At 44.7% G+C, this 18,796-nt stretch overlaps 1 protein-coding gene across 1 annotated transcript in view; it reads right to left on the bottom strand.

Annotated features, from left to right (window-relative positions):
* Positions 1-18,796, bottom strand: part of Wdfy4 (WDFY family member 4) — a 268,449-nt gene that overhangs the window by 40,385 nt on the left and 209,268 nt on the right. The gene's annotated exons all lie outside the window — the stretch shown is intronic.

The following is an 18,796-nucleotide window of genomic DNA, read 5'->3' as shown; positions in this document are numbered from 1 at the left end:
ATCTGAGTATATCTGTATCCACACAAGATAGATAGGTAGGTAGGTAGATAGGTAGGTAGGTAGATAGGTAGATAGGTAGGTAGGTAGGTAGATAGATAGATAGATAGATAGATAGATAGATTGACTGATTGATTGATTGATTGATTTAGAATATTTCATCTATAGAAACATGAAAGGTTTCTATCTATGGCACTACCAGGTCAAGATGTAAGAATACTTTTGCTGGATGTGAGCAGCTCACACCTGTAATCCTAGCTACTCAAGAGGTTGAGATCTGAGAATCAGTTTGAAGCCATCCCAAGCAGAAAAATCCACAAGATCCTTATCTCCAATTAACTAGGAAAAACGTTGGACCAGAGGCATGGTTCAAGTGGTAGATCACCAGCTGTGAGCAGAAAAATCTGAGCAAGAATGTGAAGCTTAGCAGAAAGAACAGTGCTGGAGGAATTACAACTTCAAACTGTATTATAAAGCTATAGTAATAAAAACAGCTTGGTATTGGCACCGGAACAGGCCTGAATACCAATGGAACAGAATTGAAGACCTGGGAATGAACCCACAGAACTACGCCTACTTAATCTTTGATAAAGGGGCTAAAACAATAGTTTGGAAGAAAGATAGCCTCTTTAACAAATGGTGCTGGCAAAACTGGCTCAACACATGCAACAAACTAAAACTAGATCCTTATTTATCACCCTGCACCAAAATCAATTCCAAATGGATTAAAGACCTCGAAATCAAAACAGACACCCTGAAAACACTAAAGGAAGAAGTAGAAGAAACACTTGGGCTCCTTGGCGCAGGACGGAACTTCCTGAACAAAGACCCAGAAAGGCTACAAATCAAAGAAAGGTTGGACAAATGGGAATGCATCAAACTGCAGAGCTTCTGCATGGCAAAGGACATAGCTTGCAAGATAAACAGAAAGCCCACAGACTGGGAGAAGATCTTTACCGGCCATTCAACGGACAAAGGCCTCATCTCTAAAATATATGCAGAACTAAAAAAATTACCTTCCTCCAAAACAAAACCGCAAAGAACTAATAGCCCCCTCATCAAGTGGGCTAAAGACCTACAAAGAGACTTCTCTGATGAGGAAATGAGAATGGCCAAGAGACATATGAAAAAGTGCTCTACATCACTGGCCATAAAGGAAATGCAAATCAAAACAACATTGAGATTCCATCTCACCCCAGTAAGAATGTCATATATCAAGAAAACTAACAATAACAGTTGTTGGAGGGGATGTGGCCAAAAGGGAACCCTACTTCATTGTTGGTGGGAATGTAAACTGGTTCAGCCACTCTGGCAAGCAGTATGGAGAGTCCTCAGAAGGCTAAATGTAGAACTCCCCTATGACCCAGCAACCCCACTTTTGGGTATTTATCCAAAAAACCACAAAAAAAATCACAGTAAAGCCACCAGCACAACAATGTTCATTGCAGCGCAATTTGTCATAGCGAGAATCTGGAACCAACCCAGATGCCCCTCAGTAGACGAATGGATCAGGAAAATGTGGTACATATACACAATGGAATTTTATGCCTCTATCAGAAAGAATGACATTGTCCCATTTGTAAGGAAATGGAAGGACTTGGAAAAAATTATACTAAGTGAAGTGAGCCAGACCCAAAGAAACATGGACTCTATGGTCTCCCTTATTGGGAATAATTAGCACAGGTTTAGGCAAGTCACAGCAGAGGATCACAAGAGCCCAACAGCTATACCCTTATGATCACATAAGATGATGCTAAGTGAAATGAACTCTACTTTCAACATCCCATGTGTATCTGTAGTTTCTACTATTGATGATGTTTGTGTATCACCTTCTTGTGATTGTATCTACACTATCTCTGTAATCTTATCTGAGTGAATGGGAAACAGTGTGTACTGGTATTAGAATTAGGAAATTCAAAGGGAATACCAAAATTGAGAGACAAAGGGTAAAATAAGAGAAACAACAACAAAAGCAATACTTGCAAAACTGTTTGGTGTAAGTGAACTGAACACCGCAGGGGGGGAAAGGGGGAGGTGGGAGGGGGTATGAGGGACAAGGTAACAAACAGTACAAGAAAAGTATCCAATGCCTAACATATGAAACTGTAACCTCTCTGTACATCAGTTTTATAATAAAAACTAAAAAAAAAAAAAGAATGTGAAGCTTCAGCATGGACATAAACAAAGAACATTTTCATTTTTGCTATGTATGGATAAATCATTCCTTAAAAGGATATCTATTTATATTTCTATAATTAAGACATACAAACTGAACCAAGGGAATTACCATCATATCACTGGACAATCTGGTATGTAGCAAAACACAATATTGGAGCCAGCTGCTGGTGGCTCACACCTACAGTCCTCGATACTCAGGAGACTGAGATCTTAGGAAGGCAGTTCAATGCAGCCCAGGGAAGGAAAGTCTCTAAGACACTTAGTCTGCAATTAACTATCCAAAACCCAGAAGTGGAAGTGTGGATCAAGTGGTAGAGTGCCAGTTTGGAGTGAAAAAGCCAAGTGAGAACATGAGGCCCTGAGTTCAAGTCCCAGTACTGGCATCTACCTACAAAAAAAAAAAATGTTAAGAAGGGTGTGAGGATGAAGCCCTGTCCACCGCAAGTTCCCCTCTGCTTACCAATGTATAACTCAGTTCCTCAGCCTCCCGCGTGCCCCTTATTTCCATCTAGGGGTTCTCCTCCCCATCTGCCCCCATGAGACTCTACAAACCAAAGCAAACCACCTCTCCTTCTACCTATGCTGTCTGCCACACTCTATTCAGACACGCACAGAGCCACTTCCCACCTGCTCTTCTGCCCTGCCAGGCCTGCCAGGATACCCCAGGTCTCAGGATGAGCCTGGCTGCTCAAGTGCCCCAGTGAGGGGTCACTTCTTCACCATCCCAGTACAGTCCCACCAGCACACCATCTGTTCAGGGTTCCCCATCCCGCTGCATTCAATTCTTTTCTTGGTAGATTTTTTCCACAGGCAGAAAGCACCTCCTAAGGTGGGCATCAGACCTTCATCCTCAATAGAGAAGTGCCTGTTGGGTTCATTTTAGTCCAAGCAAACAACCATCAGTACCACATTCACAAGCAAACCATGGTCAGATTTATTCCACTAGATGCAAAGACTCAAGTGAAGAGTCTTATTTTTTCTACGACCCTGCCACCTCCCAGGTCCTGCAGAGCAGGCTGTCCTATGAACAGTGGCGGAGCCTGTGCTGGACACAGTGAGGTGAACAATCTTGAGCCCTCAAGGACATTCAAGGTTGTCCTGTGCCCTCCAGAACCACATGCATCTGGCCTGAGATCTTCTAGTCTTGCTAGTCTATTTTAGAATGTAAGGGAAAAGTAGGAACAGTAAGAAATGTGTTCATTTGGGCTCCAGAGAATGAGAGCCAACCTCTGCTACACTTCCTTTCAGAGAAGGTTCTAGAACTCTGTGGTCATTTGTGATGTTAACATCCAGTAGAATGATATGCAGAAGAAAAAAGCACTTGTGACCCATTGGTTATAACATCAGTTATGAGCACCAAGGAAGGTCTCCCATTTCAGGTACCAACAAAGAAAGACACCACCATCAGTGGGAACAAGTGAGTTCTACTTTTTACAGAATCGTTTCTCAATCCTAGTAATCTGAAAGCAATGACAGAGCTCTTGAAATGGTCTGTGTGAGTGCTGTATATATCTGTTGATTGATGAAAAGTGATTTTAAGAGGTGATAAACTAACATCAATTATGTTTTAGATTAGAGATGTTAGATGTGGCTTTCTATTCTATCTGAGTATCTGTGTGTGTGTGTGTGTGTATGAGAGAGAGAGAGAGAGAGAGAGAGAGAGAGAGAGAGAGAGAGAGAGAGACAGAGACAGAGAGAGACAGAGAAAGACAGAGAAAGACAGAGCCAGACAGAGAGATGATATTGGGGCTTGAACTCAAGATCTGGGTGCTTGTCACTTAGCTTTCTCTCTCAAAGCAGGTGCTCTACCACTTGAACTATAGATCCACTTCAAGTTTTTTGCTGGTTTATGGAGATTAGACTCTCATGACCTTTCCTGAATTGGCTGCTTTCAAACCATAATCCTCAGATCTCAGTCTCCTGAGTAACTAGGATAACAGGCATGAGCCACTGGAGTTCTGGAAGAAAGACTGTACAAGAAACAGCTCTGGCATGGAGGTCAAGAAAACCTGTATCTAAAGTCAGCAACCACCGTTTGTCCAGGGGACTCTGAGGACCCTGAACTGTGACTTTTGTATCTAAAGTCAGCAACCACCATTTGTCCAGGGGACTCTGAGGACCCTGAACTGTGACTTTAACCTGAACTGTGACTTTAACCTTACATAGAGTGCAGGAGAACAATGATGGTCATGAGCCTGAAGAGGAGTGGGCACACGTACCTCCAACTGGTGTGATTCTGGTAGAAGACAGGATCAGGGGTTGAGGATCAGGGGTGACTCTTCTATTTGGGAGGCAGAGGAATGTAGATCTGCCCTGGTCAAGACCTGCTTAACTCAGCCCAATGCCTGCTGGGAGATCTTGTTTTTTTTTGTGTGTTTTTTTTTTTTGGCCAGTCCTGGGCCTTGGACTCAGGGCCTGAGCACTGTCCCTGGCTTCTTCCCGCTCAAGGCTAGCACTCTGCCACTTGAGCCACAGCGCCGCTTCTGGCCGTTTTCTGTATATGTGGTGCTGGGGAATCGAACCTAGGGTCTCGTGTATCCGAGGCAGGCACTCTTGCCACTAGGCTATATCCCCAGCCCTGCTGGGAGATCTTGAAATAATAGCACCTTGTGTGTTGGAGCACCTACTCTATCAGCCCAATGGGCATCAGTGGGAGGTGCTTCTAGGCTTCACTAGGGAGTCTGTGCTGAGTTTCAAGATGGAAATCTGAGCCCTTTGACAGTGGGAGCTGAGTTCAGAAGAAAAGAGGAGCTCAAGGCCATGGAGAACCAAGGAGGCTACCCTGCCCCGCCTGGCATGGATCTCACAAGGAATACAGTATCCATACTCCAGATCCACACACTCCGCCCTCCTCCATACCACCAGCCCCCTCACACAGGTGACCAGGACACTAGCCCTACACTAGGGCTCCATGAGAGTCAATAGCTGGATCATTCTTTATTCTGATACACACACACACACACACACACACACACACACACACACACACACACACACTTCCCTATCTTTTTGATCCTTAGAAGCAAATTTGGGCTATCTGGGACTCCAATTTTTAGATTTAGTCAATGGAAATCCATGAAAGACTCTGGGCACTGGCAGCCCACGCCTGTAATGCTAGCTACTCAAGAAGCTGAGATCTAAGGATCCCAGCTTGAAGCTATCCTGGGCAGCCAAATCCAAGAGACTCTTATCTCCAATTAAAGCTGGAATTGGAGGTGTGGCTCAAGTGGCAGAGCACAAGTCTTGGATGGAAAAAGCAAGAGCATGAAGCTCTGAGTTCAAGTCCTAGTACTGGCATAAAAAGAAAAGGACCTTGGAGGAAGAAGAGGAAGAATAAGAGGAGGAGGAAAAGATAGGAGGAGGAGAAGGAGGAGGAAGAGGAGGAGGAGGAGAAGGAAGAGGAGGAGGAGAAGAAGAAGAAGAAGAAGAAGAAGAAGAAGAAGAAGAAGAAGAAGAAGAAGAAGAAGAAGAAGAAGAAGATGGAAGAAGGAAGAGGAGGAATAGGTGGAGGAGGAGGAGGGAGAGAAAGGAAGAGGAGGAAGAAGAGAAGGAGGAGGAGGAGAAGGAGAAGAAGAAGAAGAAGAAGAAGAAGAAGAAGAAGAAGAAGAAGAAGAAGAAGAAGAAGAAGCAATCATGAAGAGACAGCAAACTCAAATTAGAGCTTTTCCTGTTGATTAACAGGCTGTAGATGTCTTGTTAGAACTCTGTCTCTGTTTCCCTAACATGGATATCTTGCAGGCAGTTCTACATCTAATAGTAACCCTTGATAACTGCCTGGCCCTCAAAAGATTATACAGCCTTTTCCCCGACTCTGTAATTTCTCCAAAGACATATTTCCTCATCTGAACGGGATGATGGTGGCTATTTTCACTGCATCTTTGTGATCCATAGCACTCTTAATTAAACAGGAAGCCCTGGTTTGAAAGACATGTCTGTGGTCACTGGAAGAGGACACAGTGCCCAGGCCAGGCCTCAAGGCCTGGCACAGAGCTGGTCCCTATAAGTTCACACTATGAGGTTCCCAGCACAAGCCCAGGCCAAGACCTGGAGCAAGAGCCCTGACTCTGAAAGCCAAACTCTTTCTTAAAGTCTCCTTAATCCTGGCCACTAGAAATGCTGCTAACTGGCATACACTTGCAGATATTCGGTTAAAAAAAAAATGAACATTCAGTTGGGTGCCTGTGGCTCAGGCCTATAATCCAAGGTACTCAGGAAGCTGAGATTGGAAGGACTGAAGTTCAAAGCCAGTCCCAGGAAGACAATTGGAATCTCTATTTAGGCAACAAAATGACAGACTGGAGGTATGGTTCAAGTAGTAAAGTGCCACTTGTGAGCAAGAAAGCCAAGCAACAGCTCAAGACCCTAAGTTTAAACCCTATTATCAGCACACACACATGAAAGAAACCTGCCCAATTTATTTATCAGATTGTTACTGGATAGCTATACCACAATATGATGCTATAGATGTTTATTCAACACAAACTTTCTTCCATCATGTATATTACAACTTTTAATTTTAAAATTATTTACCTTCTTGTCATGATTTCTTCCTTAAAATATTGATTTTTGAGAGAAGTGGAGGTGGTAGAGTGCCAACCTTGAGCAGAAAAACCAACTGAGAACTCAAGGCCCTGAGTTCAAGCCCTAGAACACTCTCTCTCTCTCTCTCTCTCTCTCTCTCTCTCTCTCTCTCTCTCATACACACACACACACAAACACACACATACAAATGGAACTGGAAGTGGGGTTCAAGTGGTAAAGCACCCGGGTTCAAGTCCAGTATGGGCACAAAAATACAATATGTTTTTCTTATCTAGATTTTATGATTTTTATATTATTTCTACTTTAAGTTATTTATGTTATACATACTCCAGCTAGAAATATGATGGGAAGTAGAATTTTGAGTAATTTTTAAACTTTCTAATTATCCTTATTAATTTATTTAAATCCATTTGCTGTTTAAATTAAGTGATTTATTTTTAGGCTAAAAAATTAAAATCAAACTGGTGTTTATTCAAAAATTTTATTGTTAGCTCTATTTAATGATTCATGTTGTTTCTATTTCTAAGTTTAAATTATTTCATTCTTTATACTTACCCAAATTTTTATTGCTTGGATTAATCTGGATTTTAAATTATTTATGTGATTTATTTGCTAATTATTTTATTTCTTTTCTATTCATTTCTGGGTGGAGAAATTTAAATGGTTAAAGTTCTCTTTCTACACATGCAATTGCTAATGCTTCTGCAATGTTATTTTATTATCTACATAATAATACTAATACTTGTTTTGCTAATTTTCTCAATTACTGGAAATTTAATCTAAAGGAAAAAGTAAAAGTCTAAAATAAAAGTTGATAAGCACAGCTGTAGCTTCAGTGGTAGTGAAACAGCCTTTAGTGAAAGAAAAATGAGAGACTGGGAGACTGTGAGTTCAAATCCCCGTACCAGCACATACAAAAGAACCATCACCACAGCCTCATGACAGAATGCTGCGCTGGAGGTATCAGTAAAAGCCCCAGACTCCGCATTGCCCATTCTTTTAGATGTAGATTCAACACATACCATATATATCAGCATTTGATATATCAGTCCAGAGAAAAACTATACAGAAGGGGAAGATTTTATGAGCATTGTGACTGCTCTGCTTCAAGAGTGAAAAATGCACAGAGACAAATGAAACTGCATGAAATAAAATCTTAATTAAATTAATGAAGTCTTAATTCTCACAGACTTTTTTTTTGCCAAGGCTGGTTTTGAACCATGGTCCTCATATCTCAGCCTCTGAGTAGCTAGGATCAAGGGATGGGCCATTGGAGCTCATTTTTGCTGTCCAGATGGAGGCAGGTAGAGGGAGGGTTTGTTAGGCTTCTATTTAGACAGTGAACCCTCAAGTAAAAAGATGAGAGAGAGAGAGAGAGAAAGGAAGGAAGGAAGGAAGGAAGGAAGGAAGGAAGGAAGGAAGGAAGGAAGGAAGGAAGGAAGGAAGGAAGGACAAATTACATGGAAGTAAAGAACTCTGTCCCTTTGAAAGGCCATATGTGGCTTCCACCCTGGGAGCAATGGCCATACCAGGAGGTTGCCAGGGAAGATGTGTTTGGGGTTAGAAACTAATCTTGTCTCACTGCCCCCACCCTTGGCCAAACCCAAAGGAAATGCCAAGCTGCAGGGGTCACAGGATCAAAATTTCAGGGTTCAGGTCCACCCTCTGTGGAGCCAGGCTGGCCTTAAGGGAGTGTAAGTGTCCTTTGCTTCCTTCCCTTTGCAGGCTGGCTTCAAGATTATGCTAATTAACCCCAGGTCCCAAGACTCTTGTTGCCTGGTGACAAAGTTTGATCACAGAGGAAGAGCAAAGGACAAACCCAGGTAAGTTTTTACTTTGGTGTATTTATAGATTTGCTTTAACTTTGCCAAACAATAAGGTGCCAGACTGTTTTTTCCCCTCTCCTTTGAGTAAGCAACTCTGGAAATGCTTGCACTCCTGGCTGTTTTATTGACAGAGCCCAGACACTAGCTAATGCATTATTTAAGAGGGCAGGCAAAGTGCCCTGAGCCAGCCAGCCAGCCCAGGCAGCCAGCAGGGGACCTGCTGGTGCTCTCAGGCCCCTAGGCCTTGGGTACACTTGGTAAAGGGGTGGGGGTGGGGGACTCCTGAAACGGAGCAGACATGACAGTCACACTGGTTCTCTTTCCAAAGTCTCACTGGGCATTTGCTGGGTTGCTTTTTCCTTTCCTTTCCCTTCCATCCCTTCCTTCCTTCCTCCCTTTCTCTCTCTCTCTCTTTCTCTCCCTCTCTCTCTCTCTCTCTTGCGCTTTTGTGCTCAAGGCTAGCACTCTGCCATTTGAGCCATCTCTCTACTTCTGGCTTTTTTTGGTACTTAACTAGAGAGAAGAATCTCAGATTTTCCTGTCCAGGTAAAGGCAGGAAGAGGCTGGTGTTCTATTTCTCTCCATTTAGCCAGTCAGTATACCTAGGAAACTGAAATGGGCATGCTCCAACCTATAGAACATAAGCTTGCCTACTTTTATCACCAATTCAATTCACTGTCAAGTTTCAGTTTCCCAGTTCAATGCCAGTCTCCAACAATGAACCTTACCCTAGCCCCTAGAGTAGGATCTGATGACACAGGATGAACCATGAGAACAGAAATGGATCAGGATAGGATAAAAGTTCCCTCAGGCCCTCCTTCACTTCCCACCAGCACCTTCGTGGTAAGTTAGGAATGTCTCTGCCAGCCCTGGTGCCAAATTTACCTAGGATGTTGTGAGGCCAAAGTTATGTGGAAAAGCTAAGGCCCAGAGACAAGAGCCCCGAGGATGCAGGCTCTCCCAGGGAAGTGTGTGACTTTGACAAGGACAGGACTCCGTGTGTATCTGTGAAGTGGATGCATGCATTAAGTGATTTCTAATCCTAACTACTCTAGCTGAGACCTGTGGATCCAGGTTTGAAAAGCCAGCCAGGCAGGAAAGTGTGAGCCTCTTGTCTCCAATTAACCACCAGAAAGCTTCCCTGTGGCTTAGCCCCTACTGCCACCGTATTTGATTCTGGTACCCTGGGTATTGTACATATGTCTGTCGGAATCAGGGAAGGGAAGGGGAACATCAAAATGGTGAGACAAAGGGTAAAAAGGCAAAGCAATGCAACAGCAACACTTACAAGACAATATGTTGTAAACTAACTAGAAGGGCATTGGGGAGGAGGGAAGGCAGGAGAAATATGAGGGAGGCGGTAACAAGTTTGACAAGAAATGTACTCACTACCTTACATATGTAACTAACCCCTCTGTACCTCACCTTGACAATAAAAAATTAAAAAAATTAAAAACTACAAAGGAACTGTGGCACAGTAGTAAGATACTACCCTTGAAAGAAAAAGGCTCAGAGAGTGCCCAGGCCCTGAATTTAAGCCCCAAGACTAGCACACACTCACACACACAATACACACACACACACAAAACATACATACACACACAGAGACAGAAGAAAAAAATAAAAGAAATACAATTAAGGCTAGAGTTTGCACTTAATAAAAATGAAGGAAATAGAAAATACCAGGGTTGGTGGGCACTGGTGGCTCATGACTATAATCCTAGCTACTCAGGAGACTGAGATCTGAGGATCACAGTTCAAAGCCCAGGCAAGAAAATTCATGAGACTCTTATCTTCAGTTAACCACTGGAAAACTGGAAGTGGTGCTATATCTCAGGTATTAGAATGCTAGCCTTAAGCACAAAAGCTCAGGAACAGCACCCAGGCTCCCAAGTTCAAGCCCCACAACAGGGAGGGAGGGAGGGAGGGGAGGGAGGGAGGGGAGGGAAGGAGGGGAGGGAAGGAAGGAAGGAAGGAAGGAAGGAAGGAAGGAAGGAAGGAAGGAAGGAAGGAAGGAAGGAAGGAAGGAAGGAAGGAGAGGGGGAGGAGGGAGGGGGAAGGAGAGAGAGGGGGAGGAGGGAGGGGGGAGGAGAGAGAGGGGAGGAGGGAGGGGGGAGGAGAGAGAGGGGAGGAGGGAGAGAAGATGGGAGAGAGAGAAAGGGAGGAGAGAGGAAGAGAGGGAGAGAAAGAGAGGAAGGGAGAGAGGAAGGGTGGGAAAGAGAGAGAGGGAGGGAGAGAGGGAAGGAGGGAAGAAAAGAAAGACACCAAAATCCACTGGAAATTTCAGCTTGCTCTTGACCAACATTCTAGAAAGGTTCCATCACCTGCTCCTACTACACATCTTGAGTCTATATGGTCCCCCACTTCCTCCACCACCTATTTGGTACCTACTACCTTTCTTGCCACACCTGGTTTGTCTCTGTCTCCTGATTTGTCTCTTCTCCCTTTCCTTTCTCTGCTGTTCTTCCAGGAGCCAAGTAATCCTGACAGATACTCTCAAGTCATCCTGAAAAGCCCTCGCCCTCCTCCTCCTCCTCCTCCTCCTCCTCCTCCTCCTCCTCCTCCTCCTCCTCCTCCTCCTCCTCCTCTCCTCCTCCTCCTCCCCCTCCCCTCCCCTCCCCCTCCCCCTCCCCCTCCCCCTCCTCCACCTCTTCTTGTGTTCCTGATGCCTGGGCATCTATCTTCTCCTCCAACATCCCAGGCTCCACCCCACTCTGAGGACTTCTATCTTAGGAGCATCATCTTCCTGGACAGTTCCTCCCCAAATCCTCCCATGTGATTTCTTAGCAGTCAAGTAACAGCTAAGGGAAGCCTTTCCCAAGCATTGAAGTTGACACTGGCTACCCCCACATGCCCAAACACCAAACACTATCACAACTTGACATTTTCCACATATCACCTCTTACATTATTGGCAGAACATTTACACCACTGAAAATGCTCCTTTGGCTGTTTTGTTTGCTTTGGGTTTTGCTTGATTTGCTTTTCCCTCAAAATGGAAATGGAAATTTCACAATGAAAGGCAAAGCTGCCTGCCCTGTTCACTATGTATTTCCTGACCTGTACCTGAGTATAACTCATATAGAAACTGCTGGAGACTGAGAGAGCAGACTGGATTGTAGCCAACTGTAGAGGTTCAAAATAGATAAAACTATAATTGAATTTATAAGTTCCTTTAATTATGTTTTTTTCTTCTTTGTGTGCTGGTACTGGGGCTTGAATGGGATTTCTGCCCAGCTGGAGTCCTGAGCCCTAGCTCCTCTGTTGGAGAGGTGTGATGTCCTATCCCAGCCTTCCTCCCATTCCTCCCACCCCTCACAAGGCCTCTGAAGTCCTCATTCTCCTCTCATCCAGCCCTTGGAAAGCAGCCATAGTTTTGTGTGTGTGTGTGTGTGTGTGTGTGTGTGTGTGTGTGTGTGTGTGTGTGTGCATGCGCTGGTGCTGGGTTTTGAATTCAGGCCCTGGGTATTATCCTTGACTTTTTGTGATCAGGGCTAGAACTCTACCACTCTATCACAGCTCTATTTCTGGCTTTTTTGTTGTTAATTGAAGATAAGGGTCTCCTGGACTTTCCCACCCAGGCTGGCTTTGAGCCACAATCCTCAGAACTTGGCCTTCCGTGTAGCTAGGATTATAGGTATGAGCTACCAGCGCCTAGAAACAGCCACTTTTATCATCCAATACAACAGTGGAGGTTGATGGACAGGAAGGCTCAGGACATTGGCCAGATCTTTTGGATGGTGCCTGGGGATTTAGGAGCCAATCACCTAAAGACCATGGGCATCACTCTTCCATTCTGCTTTCCTTGCATAGAGAGCAGGGAAAGGGGGAATGAAACAATGTCTGTCTGCAAGGGCATAACCTAACATAATACAGCTGAAGTGAGATGTTAATGCTCACCTCTTAGGATTTAAAATGCCTGTGATCCTAGTTACTCAAGTGACTGAGATCTGAGGACCCATGTTCAAAGCCAGCCTAGGCAGCAAAGTCCAGAAGACTCATATTTCCAATCAAAACACCAAAGCCAAAAGTAAAGCTGTGGTTTCAGTGGTAGAGTGGCAGCAGTGAGCAAAAAAGCTGAAGGGACAGCACTTAGGCCCTGAGTTCAAGCCCTGGTACAGGTGTGTGCTCACGCACACAAGAGCGCACGTGCGTGTACACACACACACATACACACAGCCCTGGGTCTGCCTAGGTTTTTTGGGTTCTGCTCATGTTAAGGCAGTCTGTGTGATCTGAGCATGTGCTCAATGAACAAGATATTTCTAGTCTGTTACACTAATAATCTTAATATTTTATTTTAATTGTAAGGCACTTATTCCCTTTTGTTCCTTTAACAAATCCAATTAAAACAGACTGCATTCAAATTACAAAATAGATGCTATTAAGCCAATAAGAAAGCATAATCTTCTGTTGTGGGGCCACGTGAGCTCTTGGGAGCTTTTGTTCCAAATAAAAGTTGAATTCTTATTACCCACCTGGGAGCAGGGGGCAGTGTGACAGATAACAGCTTCCTGTTATGTGCACATGGGCAGAGCCTCTAGGATGCCACAGCGAGAGAAGTAAATAATATTAGGGTGGGAAAGGCTGAGAACGTATAATGTCCCAGCAAGATACTTCACCACCATGTTGATCAGATTAACCACATAACTGCCAAATGCAATGAAGCCTGTCATTTGCATGGAGATCCTGTTTGCTGTTCTCTGGGCACTGGGGAGAGAGATGACTTAATTAGAAGAGTAAGACAGACCACTCATCAGCCACCCCAGCCTGCACCATGCTCATGAGTGGGAGGAGTAACAGACTCAAGAGGACAGTTGTGAGGATGAAATGAATGGCAAAGGATGGTTAGCTATGCACGATACAGAGCAGAGGGATGGACCACATCAAGAAAAAGAGAAACAGCCAGATGCAGCAGCTCATGCCTGTAATCCTACTCAGAAGGCTGAGATCTGAGGGTTCAAGTTCAAAGCCATCTCTGGGGAGCTTAAGTTTAACCTTAACTTAAGATTAACCAGTAAAATGCTGGAAGGTTAGCCTGGCACTGGTGGCTCATGCCTGTAATCCTAGCTACTATGGAGGCTAAGATCTGAGGATCTGAGGACCAGGCAGGAAAGTCTATGAGACTCTTATCTCCAGTTAAGCACCAGAAAACCAGAAGTGGCATTGGGGCTCAAAGTGGTAGAGCAGTAGCCTTGAGCAAAGAGCTTGGGGAGAGTGCTCAGGCCCCAAGTTCAAGTCCTGTGACCAACAAAATAAAGCTGGAATTGGAGCCATGGCTCAAGTGGTAGTGAACCAATCTTGAGTGAAAAATCCAAGCAAGAGCACAAGGCCCTGAGTTCAAGCTCCATTACACACACACACACACACACACACACACACACACACACACACACACACACACACGGCAATAACAATGATAGGTAGACAAGCTGCTGCGGAGATACAGTGGAGGTTAGATCTTAGTGTGAGCTCCCATAGTGAAGAGCCTGAAGACCACTGCTCTGGTGGCTGCTGGAGAATGAGCTTGGCTGACATTCCAGGCCATGATGGGTGAAATGCTTGTCTTCACATTTGACTCTGGTCAGTGTGGAAAGATGCTCAACTTAGGGTAGCCCCCTGGGAGCTAGAGATGCTGAGGAACAGCCAATTCCTCTGCCCTTCCCTGCCCACTTGGCATGTATGCCTAGCAAGTCAGCTATGGCTCTGTGAGTGCCTTCAAGCCATCGCTCTCCTCCTCTTGCCTCCCCTATCCTCCTCTCCTTTCTTCCTCTATTCCCTCTCCTCCTCTTCCTTGTCTCTTTCTTCACCCCAGCCCTTTCTCACAGTCAACTGCCAAGCTCTTACAGTCAAATGGCTCCAACAATACTATTAAAATATCATTAAAACCCATGCTCTCGTGTATATTTAGATGTGCATACATCTACATGTTCATGCAAAGGAGGGTTGTATGAAAAGGCCAAGCTGAATGGTTTCTTCATGGGCTTCTATTGGCATGTGGCCCGCCAGAAGGATCTGCCTTGCGGATCCACGAAGGGAGTGTGAGCAAAGCTTGCATCTCCTTCACCACCCTCTGTGGAGTCACCCTCTGAGTACACATTTCCCCTGCAAGTACTGGCTTGTGACCACTCCAGTATTTAGAGTAAATCTGACCAGACTGGTTACTGTGAGTACAAGGGCTTGAAACTCTTGGGTTCCTAAGGACCAGACTGCATTAGGTATGCCCACCTTCTTGGGTATGGGGCTGAAAATACTCAGCTGCAAAGGCTGGGCAAGACTTCCAGCCTGCATGTGCTAGGATTCCAGAATGACTTCCTCTCTTTGCAGTTAGTGGGGGGGGGGGGCCCGGCAATGTGGCCCCAGGATGAGGGATGAAGTGGGAGCAGACAATATAGTGTAGGCAGCTTAGGATTCATTCATCTAGGTTAGACTTGGGCTACATGACCTGGGGAAGTCCCTTGACTCCTCTGAGCTTCAATTCCTTCCTTTAAAAAAAAAAAAAATTATGGTTGAGTCAGGCACCAGTGGCTCATGACTGTAATCCTGGCTACTTGGGAGGTTGAGATGTGAGGCTTGTGGTTCCAAGCCAGCCCAGACAGGAAAGTCCATGAGACTCTTATCTACAATTAACTACTAAAAACTCTGGAAATCTTTGGCTAAAGTAGTAGAACACTGGCCTGGAGCATAAAATCTCAGGGACAGAGCCGAAGCCTGAGTTTAAGCCATAGGAGGCACACACACACACACACACACACACACACACACACACACACACACACACACACAGTTACTGTTGGTGTCTGGCATAATTGCTCTGGAAACTGCATATGCATCAAAGTCTTAGCCATTGTTTGCAGAGGTAGTTGTGGCTCTTCACACCTGGTAGCATTTCCAAAATAGACACCAGAAGACCCTGAAACCATGGAGTTCCTATAAGACCCCACCCCTGCATGCATCCTGTCATCACCTCTCCACCAACTCTGCAGTTTGCTACACAGTTGCACTGAGTGCTACAGTGACTCCGGAGCATTCACTTCCTAGAAAGCCATCTTAGTGGAAAAAGCAATGCACTTCACAGTTCTCCCCAAACGTGAGCCACGAGCAAATGTTAATCCCTTCTTCCAGTGGGCTCTATCCGTAAGTCAAAACATAGCACCCACAAACTGACCGAAGGAGGGGAGGAATCCGAAGATATAACTCTTCTGGACAACTGAGGTACTGTTTATCAAAGTGAAAACCAGAAAGTGGAGACATCTTTGGGGGGGAGGAGAAGAGGAGGAAGGCCTCGGGAATGGAGGGAGAAAGGATGAGCAAATGTAGTCATTATAGTCAATGTATATTATGTAAAAAGTGCACTTTGTAACGTGAGGGTAGGGACAGGAGGGAGAAAATGGAGGAAAACCAAGGAAGAAGTGACATTGAGCAAGAACTGTATTGTACTCAACCTGACTTATAGAATTCTAACACATTTGTACAACTACTTAATAACAACAGCAATAAAAATAAAAACAATTAGGGCTCATTCAGGGTCTGGCCAGAAGTTCCAAACACGTCTTCTCTGCAAGTGAGACTCTAATTGGCCTCGATGCTTCCATCCCCAACTGTGCAATGCCTTTCCACAGAATGGTGCAGACCCGTCTCCCTTTAGAGCAAGCACACATGTTCTAGGGATGGACTGAGGGCACAGAGCATGGCCGGAAGCCATATGCAAAGTCACATGACCTGAGCTGGCCTATTACATGTCCAGTCCTTATGATGGCTGAACCTGAGGACATATGCAGTTACAGATGATTCTTAACTTATGATAGTTTAACTTGCAATTGCTCAACTTTGCAATGGTATGAAACTGATACTACACTTGGCCAAAATTCTATTTAGAATTTTGAATTTGGATTTTTTTCCCAGGCTAGGGATATGCTTATGAGCCTCCCTAGAGGTGCCGGGCAGCTCCCAGTCAGTCCCAAGGAGTAACAGCACATATTCTACAGGATGCTAAGTGGAGATGTTTGGTGGCATAGTTAGTGCCATTTACAATGTTTTCAGTCAATGGTGGGTCACCAAGTCATAACCCTATGCTAAGTCAAGGAGCATCTTTCTTTCTACATGAATGAGATGCTGACCGAAGTATGTATCATTTCCTCTTAAGAAATCGCTCACAAGACCAGGAAGGCTTGAGCCTTCCTACAATGTTAGTTATGAAATGTGAGGGGGATGTGACTTTGCAGGCCTTATTTCTACTATGCATGGAAGAGAGAGATAATTAATTGTAACACAATGCCAGCAAGTTATTTAGAAATAACAGACATATAGAAAAAAAGTCAGTCTTAAAAATGTAGTGGAGATACATGAGCATGAAACACCAGAATATATTCTCATCTCAATGATTATAAGGGCCTTCCAACTAGACGTACTTGCAAATATTTTCATGGCATTAAAATATAGGCTGCCATTACATCTTTAATTTAGATATCCATGGGGTGCCTCACCATGCTGTTTGATTCACAATGACTAGAGAGAAAAAATTAACTAGAAATTGAAGCCAAACCAACTGGTCTACTTTTCCCCAAGTATTAAAAACCAATTGTTAAAGACAGTATATAGAGGACATTCTTAGATTTGGACTTCTTCACTTTCCATGTGAAATGCTGCCTATTGTCCACCCATCCATCCATGTGTTTATCTGTATCTCACTTCCCCCTACGACTGCCATCTTATCTTGAATAGGTTGTTCCCAGTGTGACTCCTGAAGATTTAGATACTAAGGCAGGCCATCTAACCAGCTTTACTCATCTCAAAAGATCACCTGTTCTGCACCTCTGTGTTGGGTAGGCCAGGCCTGAGCAGGATGCAGGACTCAAAGAGACATATGCCACAGGAGAGGTCCTTGACTTTGAGAAGTTTCTTAAGTGAGACTCCTGACACTGGTGTGCTTCTAGTGGTGCTTAGGAGATTGGGATGGTCAGTCCCCGAGCAACACAGCACACCCTGTCTTCCCCCAGCAAGGAGCTCAAGGCCATATGATGGCCTTGAGGAGGCCCATGGAGGGGGTGGGTCATTATGCTCCCATCTGGCCTAAAGCTGTCTGGGGACCCAGACTTACCAGAGAGAAGGTGAAGTGCATTAGCCCAGCCAGCCTTCTACTTTGCCTCTCAGTGATTAATGGGCAGGCTCAGAGCCAAAGGGTCCATTGAAGAGCGATTCCTTAATGGAGCAGTACTCTCTCTGGCCAGCTTCTTGCTGCTTCCTCACCATCATCAATCAGCCCTGGAGGGCTGCTTCTCATAGGGTGGGTGGGCAGGAGAGACAGGCTCAGCAGGGCTGCTTGGCTGTGTCTCTAGTCCACTGGAGCATATCTTCCCATCCAGAAGCCCACTAACCCACACCTGAACTTTATCTCATATAGAGGACAACTAACAAGTAGGTCCACATTTTCAGAGTACAATGGAATCCAACAGCTAGAATCAGTGGTGATACAGATTTGAGCTACCTGACCTTGGGGAGCAAGCTTGTTCATTGGTTACCTGTGCAGTTCAGAAGCTGGGTACCCAGCAGGCACTCAGTGTAGTTGTTCAATGAGTAGACAAATGAGTAAAGGTGAGAAGAAGCAGAAAGATTTGGCTTCACTCAGAACCAAAAACTGCAAGGACCACAGACAAAGGAGACTTGAGCACTTGCCCAGACCCAGGGATAGGGCTGCCAGGTAAAACCCAGCACTGTGCTGGCCTTGGGATGCATGCACCCAAGGCCCTATTGTTTACCTGAAGGGCAAGTTTAACTGGGGATCATGTAATTCCGTTTGCTCAATCTGGATACCCTACTGTGGGAAAAGTTGATCAACATAGGGTCAGAACATTGGCTTTCCTAATCTCAACTCAGCATTTTTGGGAGACTGGGGGACCTGTACAAGTGTTTGAATTCAGGACTTTACACTTGATAGACATATCCTCTACCATTTGAGTCATGTCCTCAGCCTGTTTTCGTTTAGTTATTTTTCATATAAGGTCTCTCACTTTTTGTCCTGGGTTTGCCTTGCACCACAGTCTTCTTCCCTATGCCTCCTGAATAGCTGGGATTGTGGCTGTAAGTTGCTACATAGTTTGGCTTACTTGTTGAGGCAGGGTCTCACTCACATTTTGCTTGGGATAGCCTGGAATCATAGTCCTCCCAATCTCTGCCTCTTGAATAGCTAGGAAAAACAGATTCTTAAATTGGAAGTTAGTTCTATACATTTGGGACATTTTTTCCCTTGTCCTT

This window comes from Perognathus longimembris, chromosome 2 (genome assembly GCF_023159225.1).
Source record: "Perognathus longimembris pacificus isolate PPM17 chromosome 2, ASM2315922v1, whole genome shotgun sequence".
Lineage (NCBI taxonomy): Eukaryota > Metazoa > Chordata > Mammalia > Rodentia > Heteromyidae > Perognathus > Perognathus longimembris.
The sequence above is the reverse complement of the archived record's forward strand: the minus strand, read 5'-3'. Positions and strand labels throughout refer to the sequence as shown.